Genomic DNA, 13,490 nt, shown 5'->3' on the forward strand with positions numbered 1-13,490 from the left:
GAGTCCCAGGTTCAAGTTTTGTGGCTGTTCCTATGTTGTGTTACAGTGGACTTTGCCTTGTGCTTGTGCACCTACTCAAGTTGAATTTGTTCACCTCTGCACTTGTGTGATGGAGTTGCACCAGGGGGAATTGTTGGATGGCTTGATATACATTGTTGGGTGCAGGGTTTTAAATTTTCATTTTCACTAAAATTCGAAGATTAAAAAATACAGAAATATAAATGGAAATTTCAACGCCGATTTCCATTTCATCAATTTCAATTTTTTAAAAATGATGGAATTGTTTAATGAAACTTGTAAAACTGGTACTAGACAAAATAATGCATCATTTAGAACTGAAAAAAAGGGCAGCTGCACGAAGCTCCTGCATATGCAGGGTCCAGGGAAGGGGCGGACAATGATGGGTCTATACTACAGTCTTACCCTGCATTTTTCCAAGAGGCTGTTTCATACCTTGAACCTGTGACTTCCGAGTCACATGGTGACAACTCTACCGTTGCGCCAAGGCTCCTCTTCAATGCATCACTTACAAATAAGGTATTAGAAATAAAATACGTCTACAATGGGCATGTGGTGTACGAGGCGAAATAACTGTAATACCATAACCACATTAAATTAATATAAATGAATTCATAGATTAGTCATACATTAGTTACTCAGCAAATACAACTAATTTAGACATTAAGCAAATACAAAATGTTGTAGTTAATATCTAAATTTAATTTTGCTTAAAAATTCAAAATTCTTAAAACTATAATTCACACCCTTCTCGTAATAAACCTTTTTTTCAATAAAAATTACGACACAAATTTCAATTTGTAGTCTTTGAATCTAAAATTTCAATTCCTTTGACAAATTCAATTGGAAATTTGAAATTTCAATAAATTTCAAATTATCAGCGAAAATTTTGGTTTTTTTTAGGAAAAAATTGACTTCCATTTCAATTTCGAGTGGAAAAAGTAGAAATTTTTTAACAATTTTGTGAAAATTTAACACCATGGTTAGATTCAACTCCTATTAGCTTAAGCCTTTAGGGCAAGGGGTGAGTTAACAGAATCATACAGATTTTGACATTTTTTTTAAGAGGGGGGGGGGGAGTGGTTGCATTTGGCTCGAGTTACCTTGAAGGGTTGATGGGAATTTCGTCTTTGGAATGTTTGATGCCTACGTTTGGAAACCAAGGAAACCCTATGTGGCAAGTATCTTATATTTTTTTTTTGGGAGGTGGGGAATGCTATCCTCAAAACATGAAATTCAAAACGCACCTCTCCCTTCAGTAATCTTGAATTCCCATAGAATCCAACTTCATGGACAAAACATCCCTTGCATTCATTACTCCTAGATGAAATTGCCCGTTCTTGTTTACTATTATTATTATTGTTGTTGTTGCTATTATTATTGTCATCGTCGTCGTTGTTGTTCTTATTAATATTACTACTTCTTCCCAATATTCTGATTATTATTATTTAAAAATAATGATTACAATTATTATTATTTTTATTGTTATGATTATTATCATAAAAATTGTTAAGGGTTGATATACATTGCTGGCTCACAACTTAAACTTTTAGGTAAAGTGGTAACCTAACATGGTATCAGAGCCATGGTTACCAGGAGGTCCTACTTTTATTGTAAGTTTTTGCAAAAGAATTGTCATGTTCCCAATCTGAGTGTTATTTGTAGTTTTTTTTTTTTTCATTCTCTCACATGCAATTGGGCCACACGTGGGGGAGTGTTAAGGCTTGATATAAATTGTTGGCCCACAACCTAATAACTTTAGCTTTTAGGTAAAGCGGTAATCCAACAAAAATATTAACATTTTAATTTACTATAGTTTTTATTAAAATAGCTTAATAATAATAATAATAATAATATCAACCATTAGAACACACTTTTTCCCACAATACAAGCAATAGGTCCTGAAGATATTGTTCTGTAACCATTGATCATCCTCTTGAACAGTCATGACATGTTGGATAACCAAGCCTTCTTCAGCATCAAAATCTGGTCCACAGCTTTCTTCTTCAATTGCATCTTCAGGTTCCTCATTGTAGGCTCTTTCTCTTCTTCATGCTCCTCCTATGCAAGATTAACTTCAGCCTTCTTATTAGGACTTTTATAGGAGCGATGACCAGCTTCACCACATCTGGAACACTTTGTATTTGAAGACAGGACAGCGCCTTGCTCTTCGTTTCCTCCCCCAATGCTTGGGTTTGTACACTCCAATGCTGTTCCTTTCTTCTCCTTTCCACCCTTACAGCTTTCTCCTTTTTAAAAAAAAAACCCATTTTATTCTTCACTTCAGCCTTGAGTGCCAATTGATATACCTCTTCTAGAGAATGAATGGAATACATCAATAATTCAGACTTTAGATTAAAATGCAGCCCACTCGAGTATCTTGCCACAAGTTGATCATCACTTTCATGCAAACTTACATGACTCATTAGTTTAGAAAATTGCTCAATTTAATCAGCAACTGATTGATCACTACGTTGGCATTACTAATGAAACTTGCTGTAAATAATTTGAGGATGATCCAAGGGGAGAAAATTCTCATTTAGCTTCAACTTCATTTCAGCCCATGCACTGATCCTTGGAACTCTTCTGTCCCTTCGTCTTTGACAGTATTGCCACCTAATTAAAGCATGATCCTTCAATTTAGTTGCCACATACCGAACTTTTCGTGCATCAGTAAGATTTTTCCACTCAAAAAATTCTTCTAAAGAGGTAATCCATCCACAATACCCATCAGGATTAAGCTTGTTTTAAAGTCTGGCACATTAACTCGAATGCTTCTGTCCATTCCTTCGAGAGCCCTCACCACTTGATCCATGAGCTAGTGATCACCAACTACAGGTTATGACTTTTCAGCATAACTTGAAGAATTTGTCTCACCATCTCGTTCTTCACTCGCACTAATAGAATTGCGGGAGAACCGGGAACTCTTTGAAGAAGATCTGCTAACATTTGCTGCATAACCTCATGATAATGCTGTAATTATCTATTTGAGCTAGAAAATTAACTTCCTTAACATTTCATCTATGCCTAGGAGGCATCAAGTGTAGCTCAATAGGAGAAATTGAACCAGAATCAACACAGCAGAGTGCAACCTGCTTTGATACCAATTTGATGCAGGTAGAAACACACACAAAAGAAAGATCACATCAAAACCAGTGGGGTTTCAACCAAGGTCTTAAATTTCAATTTCGGCACAAATTTCGAAGCTCCAAAAGTACGGAAATTTTGACAGAAATTTCAATTTCAATGTCAATTTCAATTTCGATTTGAAAAATAATGGAAATTAGTAGTAAAGCATGGAATTTTTTGTGAAACTTTAGAAATGGTTAACAAACATAATAATATAAAGTTTTAGGACTAATATATATTACAAATTAAATACATCTATGTTTTGTGTGAGGTGGAAAAGTTGTAAAATAGTATGTGTATCAAACATATTTGTGAGATAATGTACATTAACCATATTCAGTTAAAACAAATGAAATTCATAAATCATTTAAATATTATTTATTGTACAAATAATGATAATTTAGACATGAATGGTTAAATTAAATGTTACTCTATGTTTATTTTTTCATATAATTTCATAGCACTTGTAATAATCTTTTGTTTCGATAAAATAAATTAAGATAGAAATTTCACTTCACTCCTAAATTTCTCATTTGAATTTTGACGAAATTTCATCGTACATTTCGAGATTTCGAAAAATGTCAGATGATTTGTTGAGATTTTGACGGAAATTATGCAAGACGAAAATCGACTGCCATTTCGATTTCGAGGGTGACGGAAATCAGAAATTTCGTGGAAATTTAAGACCATGGTTTCAACCAAGGAAAGGATAACCTGGGATGTCACTCAATTGGGTGATGGATGCCACTCAACATTGTGAATTGCGGATGCCACTCAATGTGACCAAGCCATACACTTGAATTGATTAGGAGGAAAATAATCACTACAAGCAAGAATACTCGCAAAAACGGATTTCTGGGGCAAAGTAATCCTGGATTCATTCACTTGATCTGTATTTATACAAAATGTGACTCTAAGACTTCACATAATAAAAGCTAGTTTGACCCAAGACTAAAACAAGTCTCTAGATAGGCCATAGATAGTTCCAAGACACTACTTACTAGAAAACAACCGAAATGCCAGCAATAAACATTAAATAACTCAAAAGAAATTCAAACCATGTTAATGGAAAATTCTCTCTAATTGAATTTATTAATGGCTATGAAAGTTGCTGCTATGCTCCTGCATTATCATCCCTATGTAAACATCTCGCCACTTGATACTAGCTCCTTATGATCACTTAGTTCTCCTCGGCAATCTCCACAACACTGCTCCCATCCGCATCCAAAAATGTGCATTTACATTTGGTGACTCTGCTGGGGAGGAGTGATTGCATAGAAAAATGCCCTCAAGAAAGGAGCCAATTAGCCTCCCACAACCATCCCACACACAACTCCTCACTCAGGAAGGAGAAACATGGCGAATGTGAGTGACTATCCCATAGAGCGATAAGCTTCGGAGTTCTTTTTCCTCTTACATGGTTCAAATGGTACAAATGTTTCAGTCCTCTTGTTTGATATCATCTACAAGAATACAAAGTTGCATAATCAATATGTAACCACCATCAACCAAATCATTCCTCTATCGAATTTCTACTCCCACCATGCATCCCAAAGCAATACTCCTCTTCCTCCAATTAACTCCACCCTAAGTGGGAACAAAGATGCTATCCTCACTCTAGTTGGGTTTGGAGACATTGACACTGCGGCTCAAGAAGCCCCTTCCTATTTAAACCCCCAATGCCTATCCTAAAGAGACTATCCATTCATCCCTACCGCATCCTCCATGCCCACCCCATTCCCACAAAGCCAACATGCTAGATTCATCCTACATATTCCATTAAATCTCATGCATATGCCTCCAACCGTTACAGCCATGAACCACCAACTTCACTCCTTACATTACTAAAGAGAAGTTTGACAAATCCTTGAGCAAAAAGAAAAAAAAAAATCCCTTGTTTCTAGGTTAAATTTTAAATTCCATACACAACCCAAGTTGCCATCAAAGCCTACCCGAAAAACTAAGTAAGCCTAAGTTTGAGCTCTAATGGCAAGACTAACAATGCTAAGGAACAACTTGCAAAGTTCAAGAAGAAATCTAAGTGTTCTAGATGATGAGCTAAAACCTAAAAATTTGTTTGAGTCATTGCTGAAGAAGGTGAATACTAGATAATCAGGTCTATAGAATCTTGGGCGTAGATGTGCCATATCTTTTATGAAAATTTCTTCCAAAATTAGCAAAAATGGATGCTAGTGGATTTGGGAAAGGAACATCAATGATTGAATGAACTTATGGATTATGTTGAACATGTCAAAGAAAGAGTTGTGGACATCCAAGGGTTATTAAGGAAAAGGTGCTGGTGAAAGTTTGCATCCAAGGGATGTTCATTGAATACAAATTCCATCTAGAAAACCTAGCTCTGCCATCATTTGCAATTTGCAAAGGGAGTAACATTTCTATTTAGAAATAGAAGAATGACAACTCTATTTTGGGAGAAGAAGTGCAGGCATAGATTCCATCTAAAGGGAGGATTCCTTGTTCAACAGAAGGCCAAGGAATAATAGTAGAATGCCAAACCCAAATCTCCCCATTTCCCTGTGTTATGAACAATGTGAATTTTCTCTTTAGAATGGATTAATGATAAGGTTGTTTCATATTTCCAATTTCTAAGAACAACAAAGATAAATAAAATCTAAAATACTACCATTTTCATATAATGATCAAACAACGAACACCAAAAAAAATTGTAAAACTCTCGTAGAAGAGAACTTCTAATTAAAGGGAACATTATGGAATTATATATAAGGAGGTTGATCCTTGCTCTGGGCGAAATCTCCACACCATTTCAGTATTCAGTGAAAAGAATGATTCCTTTGAGTAGGGTCATGGCAAGAGAAATCTTTTGATGAAATCAAGAACATCCTCTCCTCCCAAACCACCATGACAATTGTCAAAGATATTCCCACCGAATTCTACTAATAATTGATTTGCTTGCATAAGAATTGGATGAGCAAGAACATCCAATATATTATTTGAATCATCTCCACATAGAAGTGAATTTAATTACTTAGCTAGTGAAAAGCATTGCCTGGAACTTGACTTTGCCAAACAAAAGCTTCACCATCACCTCTTTGCCAATAAGTTGTTCCAAGTATCTTCTACCAGAGTCAGCTCTATCCAAAAGAATATCTAAGTGGTTTTTATTGCTCATACCCTCATGCCCTAAGGCAATCAAGTCTCAAGATCTTTAAGATCTTCTCACTCAATTTTCCTCTTAGCATGATGAAGTCATGTAAGCTGATGTTCTTAGTGATTGAGTTCTGCAATGAAAATCACCTCATATGGCTATAAATGAGTTGTAAGGTTTATACTTTGATAGCTCTTCAACATCCTTTGGAGGAAGTGCTGGGATAGTACTATACCCTAATTTCTAGAGTATGTCTCCTTAGTTTTTGGTCAAGAAATCCACTCCTTAGAGATAGGTTGAGAACTTGCCTTGCTAGTTCTAGGTTGAAGATCATCCTCCCTAGAATACATCATTTAAAAACTGATGGCTCTTTAACATCCTTAGAAGGAGGTGCCGGACAGGTCCATAGGGTGTCTCCCTAAGACTAAGTTGAGAAGTAATCTCCCTAATCCCAAATTGACAATGCACTCCCTTTGAGCTAGGTTAAGAAGTACCTCCTTGGTTTTAGGTTAAGGATCATCCTCCCCGGCATCCACAGTTTTTACTTAATGGCTTTTTTACATCCTCGGGAGAAGGTGCTGGAATAATACTTATACCCCTAAGTCTAGAAGATATCTCCCTAGAATCTGGTTGAGAGCTTATTTTCTTGATCCAAGTTAAGGGACACACTCTTGACAGCAAGGTTGAAAACCCACCTCCTTGGTTCTAGGTCAAGGATTACCCTCTTTGAGACTCACAATTTTTACTTTGATGGCTTTTTAATAACCTTGGGAGAAGGTGCTAGAATACTTATACCCCTAGGTCTAGAGGATGTCTCCCTGGGGTTAGGTCAATAACTTTTCTCCTTGATCTTAATCCGAGAAACACTCCCTAGAGCTCGGTTGAGAACCCAACTCCCTATTTCTAGGTTAAGGGTCACCCTCCTTGGGATCCACAACTTTTACTTTGATGGCTGTTTAACATCCTCTGGAGGAGGCGCCATAATAGTACTTATACTCCCATGTCCAATGTCTCCCCATCACCGGGACAAGAACTTGTCTTTTTGACCTCATGCCAAGAAAGACATTCCTTAGAGACATGTTGAGAACTTACATCCCTGGTTCTTAAACTTATACCCCTAGGTCTAGAGGATGTCTCCCTGGGGTTAGGTCAATAACTTTTCTCCTTGATCATAATCCGAGAAACACTCCCTAGAGCTCGGTTGAGAACCCAACTCCCTATTTCTAGGTTAAGGGTCACCCTCCTTGGGATCCACAACTTTTACTTTGATGGCTGTTTAACATCCTCTGGAGGAGGCGCCATAATAGTACTTATACTCCCATGTCCAATGTCTCCCCATCACCGGGACAAAAATTTATCTTTTTGACCTCATGCCAAGAAAGACATTCCTTAGAGACATGTTGAGAACTTACATCCCTGGTTCTTGGACAGGATCCTCCTTCCTAGCATACACAATTTATACTTTTATACCTTGAAGACTCTTTAATATCCTTTTAAGGAGGTGAAGAAATAGTGCTTACTATGTCCAAGGGATATCTCCCCAGGATTAAATCGAGAACTAATCTCCTTGATCTTGGGTCGAGAAACTACTCCATGGAGACAACTCAAGAACCTACCTCCCTCGTTCTAAGTCAAGGACCCGATTCCCTTGCATCCATGCAACTGCTTCCACCTTTAGAATTCAACAAAACCTTGCTTTATCCATGTTCTCTAGGTTGAGAATCCTTCTTCTTGGTAAGGCCAAGAAACCCTTCTGGTGGTCACTCATAGTACACTAATCTTGTCAAGTTGAGATTCTCTCTTTTGAGCAACATGTAGATATTTCATCTCCTTAGTGCTAGTTCAAGATCCACTCTCCCTGGTCTATACGTTGGACTTTCCTCAAACAAATAATGAAGGTGAGTACGAGGCACTTGTAGTGCTTTCTTGTTTCTATTAGTGTCAATATTCAATTTGTATGTATCCATGTTGATTCAAATCTAATTGTCAAGCAAATGAGGGCAAAATTTATTCTAAGGAACTTTCACTTGCCTCTTACAGAACACCAATGCAATACTTGATAAATAAATTCCATAGCATTAAATGCATTCATGCTCCTAGATTAACGCAACGCCAAGCAAGCGCTTCTTGCCACTTTAGCATCCAAAATTCCAATCTCAGATGGCCAAGACAAATATGATATCTTAATTTTAAAAAGGGCTCTCCCTTGCAAGATCACTAAACTCTTAAATTTTGATGATGGATACAAGGATGTCTTATGTACTCCTATAAGGGAAGAGCTCCTCTGCCTTTCGGCGATTAAGTATTTCTTCCTTATGCATGATATCCTCTACCATGAGGGGCCAGTAGAGTTTAGCTAGATAAATTTACTCATCACATGGACCAAAAGAAGTTGAGACAAGCTCATGAGCAATGGTGTTAAGGAAGGCCCTACTCTTTATCATTGTCTTCAAAAGGTTGGATATTTTTGGACTTCCATGGCAAAGGATGCCTTTTAACTCTAGAAAACATTTTTCGTATGTTCAAAACCTCTAGATATCTCATAATGCAATTTTTTTTTGGAAGTTTAAGGCTATTTGGTGTTGCCAATGCATTGATTTCTCTAGAATATAACACTCCCCACTAACCACAAGGATGCCTGCGTAATCTAGAAATAATCGAAAGTGTACTTTGCATTGATGGGAATTGTATAGAAATTTCCTCCTCTAGAAAACACCTGAGGTGTGTTTCCCCTATTGAGGTGAGTTCTTAAAGAAGTAAATTCTAGTGTTTATTAAGAAGAACAAGGGAGCAAGAAGAACTTTTGGACATTGGCTACAATTGACCCACCATGAAATGATATTCTTCCTCTATGCTAGTTCCATGGTCACTCCATCCATGCCCCAGAGATTGAACTTCAATTTGATAACTTTGTAGCCTTTTTCATACTTGGGAATTCAATTTGATCAGACACATTAACCATAATTTATGGATATTGGCAAAAAGCCGACAAAAAGTGCTTCGCCAAGTGGTTAGAGGCTATCTCACGAAGGCGGTCAACAAGACTAGCCGTTGAATATTATATTAATGAATATGGAAATAATAGAGTTTTCATCCATGGAGCATACATCTTTATGTCAATCTTGAAACCTTGCCTTGCCTCGTAAAAAAAAAAAACGAAAAATATAAAATAAAAAAGAGAGTTGGGTACAAGGGCATACTCTCTACATCTTCCCCAAAGAAAAATCAGCAAAAAGCAATTATCTATTTGAGTAAGATGTAAGTATCACCTAATGGGTGCAAGAGATGCTTTATGATACAAGTTCATCTGCTGGTAAATGGACTTCAATATAATGGGCTGAGCATAAATCAATGTCTTAGTGTTATACAAATGGCAAGGAAGGACTTCTACATTCATCCCTTACTCGGCCACCCAAGAGGACATACAAAAAAAAGTGTATTCAGTTTTATTCAGTTTGATTTTGACCAAAACTGAAAACTAAATCAGCATTATCCGTTTTAAAAAACTTCAAATTGATACCGAATTGAAAACCATTGGTCGAACAAAACTGAACCCACAGTTAAACCGGTTTGATTCATATTCTGTCAGTTTTTTAAATTGTTAATGGTTAGTTAATAGAAAAATAATTTGTGCTTAAACTTGAGTTAGGAAATTAAGCCCGGCCCACGGACCCACATGTCATAGGGTCGTGCAATACTAGCTAAAGCACTTTTTTTTTTAACTAGTTGGCCAAAGATTATCGTGGTTTACTACAATTATACATTTACAGTAGTTGAATGAAAAGTAAGTGGAAACAGACAACAGTAAGCAATTCATGAAAGTAAATGGTAAGCAAGCAGTAATATTGAAGCAACGTAATTCATTAAAAAACTCCTCCGTAAGCAACATGTCTGTGTAGTGAGGGAGGCAAGTTGTCTAAACACATTTACAAAAGCTAGTAAGTTTTAGTAGGCCAATGAGCACTCACCCTTACCCAAAGAGCTTTATATGCTATTTTAACTTCGACACTAGTAAACATCAAACTGTCCGAGGAGTCGTGCTCCTATTTTACACTAGGACATAAGCACACTCAAAGCAATAAAACCTTTACTAGTATTTACGTGATGGTAACCCATCCCATGCAAGCAAGGCAAGCGGTCACAAACAAGCATTATGCCTTGAACAGGCTTGGTTCGTAACATCCCCCACTTATGCAACCAACGTCCTCATAGATTTTGACACTAGGTACTCTTCAACTTGGTCCATGAACAGTTGCATTTCTTCCGCTAAAATCCAACGGATTTCTTCATCTTCAAGACCTTTCCACTTCACTAAGAACTCGTGCTGTTTCTTCCATGATGATGTTAACTATCTATTTGCAAGGATGACTTCAACTTCTCTTCTGTCAGGTTGCACTGTCTTTATTGGTGCTCTAGTTGATTGACTTTTGCTTGGATCTTCAGTGTTGGCATTGAATGGCTTGAGACAGTTAACGTGAAACATAGGACGCAATTTCATCCAATTCAGAGGATCAATCTTGTAACAGGCCTTTTCGAATTTAGCCAAGATTGGGACTAGTCCTTCATATTTGCGAAATAGTATCATATCTCGGCCCCATAGTGATCTGATTTTTTTAGAATTGAGCATAAAAAGCACCAAGTCACCCACGTTGAAGTGCAACAGTCTTCTCCTTTGATCTACCCACTTCTTCATCCACTTGGAAGCCTTTTTTAGGGAGGCTTAGGCAACCTCTGCATTTTTTCTCCATTCTTTGGTGAAGATGTATGATCTTGGACTCTTTCCTTTGTACGATTCGTCCATTGTGTGAGGTAAGAACAAAGGTTGGCCTGTAACAAGCTCAAAAGGACTCTTCTTGGTTGTTGATCCTTTTTGGTTGTTGAAACAGAAATAAGCCACATCAAGTAGTTGCACCTAATTCTTTTGACTGGCGGAGACGAAATGGTGCAAGTACTCTTCTAATAGCCCGTTGAATCTCTCCATCTATCCATCTGTTTGCGGGTGGTAACTCGAGGAGATGTCACACTGTGAACTGAGGATTCTGAGAAGTTCTATCCAGAAGTTGCCAGTGAATCTTGAGTCTCGAGCACTAATAATTTCTTGGGGAACACGCCACAGTACTTCACAACATGTTTGAAAAAAACAATTGTGTTGTCTCCTTTGCCGAACAATACTTTAGTGCGAGTATGAAAGTACTATACTTTGAAAACTTGTCTATAACCACAAATATAGACCCTACATCTCCCACTCTAGGTAGGCTAATGATGAAGTTTACTGAGACACTCTCCCACGGTCGGTTTGGCACTAATAGGGGCTTTAGTAGTCTTGCAATCTTCTTTTGCTCCACCTTATCTTGTTGGCATGTGAGACAAGTTTGGGTATACTTGACCACATCATCACACATGTGTTGCTAGCAATACCTTTGCTTCAACAATGCCAAAGTGTGATGCCATCCTGAATGTCTTGTCCACATGGCATGATTCTCTCAGCAGTGTCTTCCTCAGATCTCCAACTCAAGGCACAAAGAACCAGTTACCATGTGTCATCAGCAATCCATCTTCTAACTAGAACTGGCAAACTTTGCCCTTTTCCGTCAATTTTTTATGACGTTTTGGGCAACTAGATCTTTGGCAAGGTTCTCCTTAATGTGCTCCCGCATTGTCGTGATAACCTTACTAACCATCAAGTGTGCTTGGAATTCTTACTTAATGCATTTGCAACTTGGTTCATCTAGCCTACCTTGTGCCCAAATAATAAATCAAATTTTGCCAAGAATTCTTGTCAACGAGCTTGCTTGGGTGATAGGTTTGGTTGTGTAAAGAAGTGACTGATAGCTGAGTTATTTGTTTTCACCACAAATTTCAACCCAAGTAGGTAATGTCACCACATGCGAGGACAATGTATCACCACTAGCATCTTTTTCTTTTGAATTGTGTACCTTTATTTGGCTTCACTAATCTTGCAATTCTCATATGCAATAGGATGTCCCTCCTATAACAAGACTCCCCCAAGGGCACCTTGGAGGGTTTTATGATGTTTAGAAAAGCAAGTATTGCATCTCACGTCATGGCTTCCTTCAAGATGTCAAAGGCTCCTTAGCAATTCTTTATCTAGTTTCACCTATGACCCTTATTTAGCAATTTTTTCAAAGGAGCAGTTCTCCTCGATACCCCTTTGCAAACTTTCTGTAATAGTTGGCAAGTCCAAGAAAGGAATTTCACTGTCATTAGGATCTTCCTATATTGAATAGCTCTTACCTTCTCCATATCCATCTTGATATGACCTTGCTCAATCACATGACCAAGGAATTTGATCCTCTACTGAGCAAAAGACACTTCCCTTTCTTCGCATACTTCTCCTTCAGCCTATCGAACACCTTCGCATATGCTCCTTATATTCCTCTATAGTGGAACTGTGGACAATAATGTCATCTAGGTATACCACAACAAACTTGTCGAGGTACTCGTGAAATACCTAATTCATCAAGGTGTAATATATCGTTGGCCCATTCGTCAACCGAATGGCATCACCAAGAGCTCATATGCCTCATATCGTGTCACACAATTCGTCTTTGGTACATCCCCCTATGCTATCCTCACTTGATAGTAGCCTGACCTCAAGTCAAGTTTGGTGAAGTACTTTATATGACTTAGCTGATGAAAAAAAAAAACCAGCAATCAGGGAATAGGATACTTGTTGCGCACAGTCACCTTGTTGAGTGTGCGAAAGTCCAAACACATCCGCTTGCTCCCATCATATTTCCTCTGAAACAACACTGGTGCGCTAAACATTGCTTTGGAAGGACATATATAGCCTAAAAATAAAAAAAAAGGACAGCCTGGTTCACAAAGCTCCCGTGTATGCGGGGTCTGGGGAAGGGGCGGACCATAATAGGTCTATAGTACGCAGCCTTACCTTGCATTTTTGCAAGAGGCTGTTTCCACGCCTCAAACCCGTGACCTCCAGATCACACGACGACAACCTTACCATTCTGCCTAAGTTCCCCTTCAAGGACATATATAGCCTGATTCCAAAAATTCATCAAGTTGTTTCTTTGACTCTGCTAACTCTACAGGCACCATTTGATATGGCCCTTTAGCAGGCAGCTTCACCCTTGGTAACAACTCAATCTCATGCTCCACACCTTGATGTGGACCGAAGTTGTGAGGTAGCTTGTCTAGCATTACAACTTTGAACTCATCCAACAACTTGGATGAT

General features: G+C 37.9%; 1 protein-coding gene across 1 annotated transcript in view; it reads right to left on the reverse strand.

Moving 5' to 3' along the window:
• The window catches only part of LOC131164255 (uncharacterized), a 64,313-nt gene that overhangs the window by 19,665 nt on the left and 31,158 nt on the right, over positions 1-13,490 (reverse strand). The gene's annotated exons all lie outside the window — the stretch shown is intronic.

This window comes from Malania oleifera, chromosome 1, assembly GCF_029873635.1.
Source record: "Malania oleifera isolate guangnan ecotype guangnan chromosome 1, ASM2987363v1, whole genome shotgun sequence".
NCBI lineage: Eukaryota > Viridiplantae > Streptophyta > Magnoliopsida > Santalales > Ximeniaceae > Malania > Malania oleifera.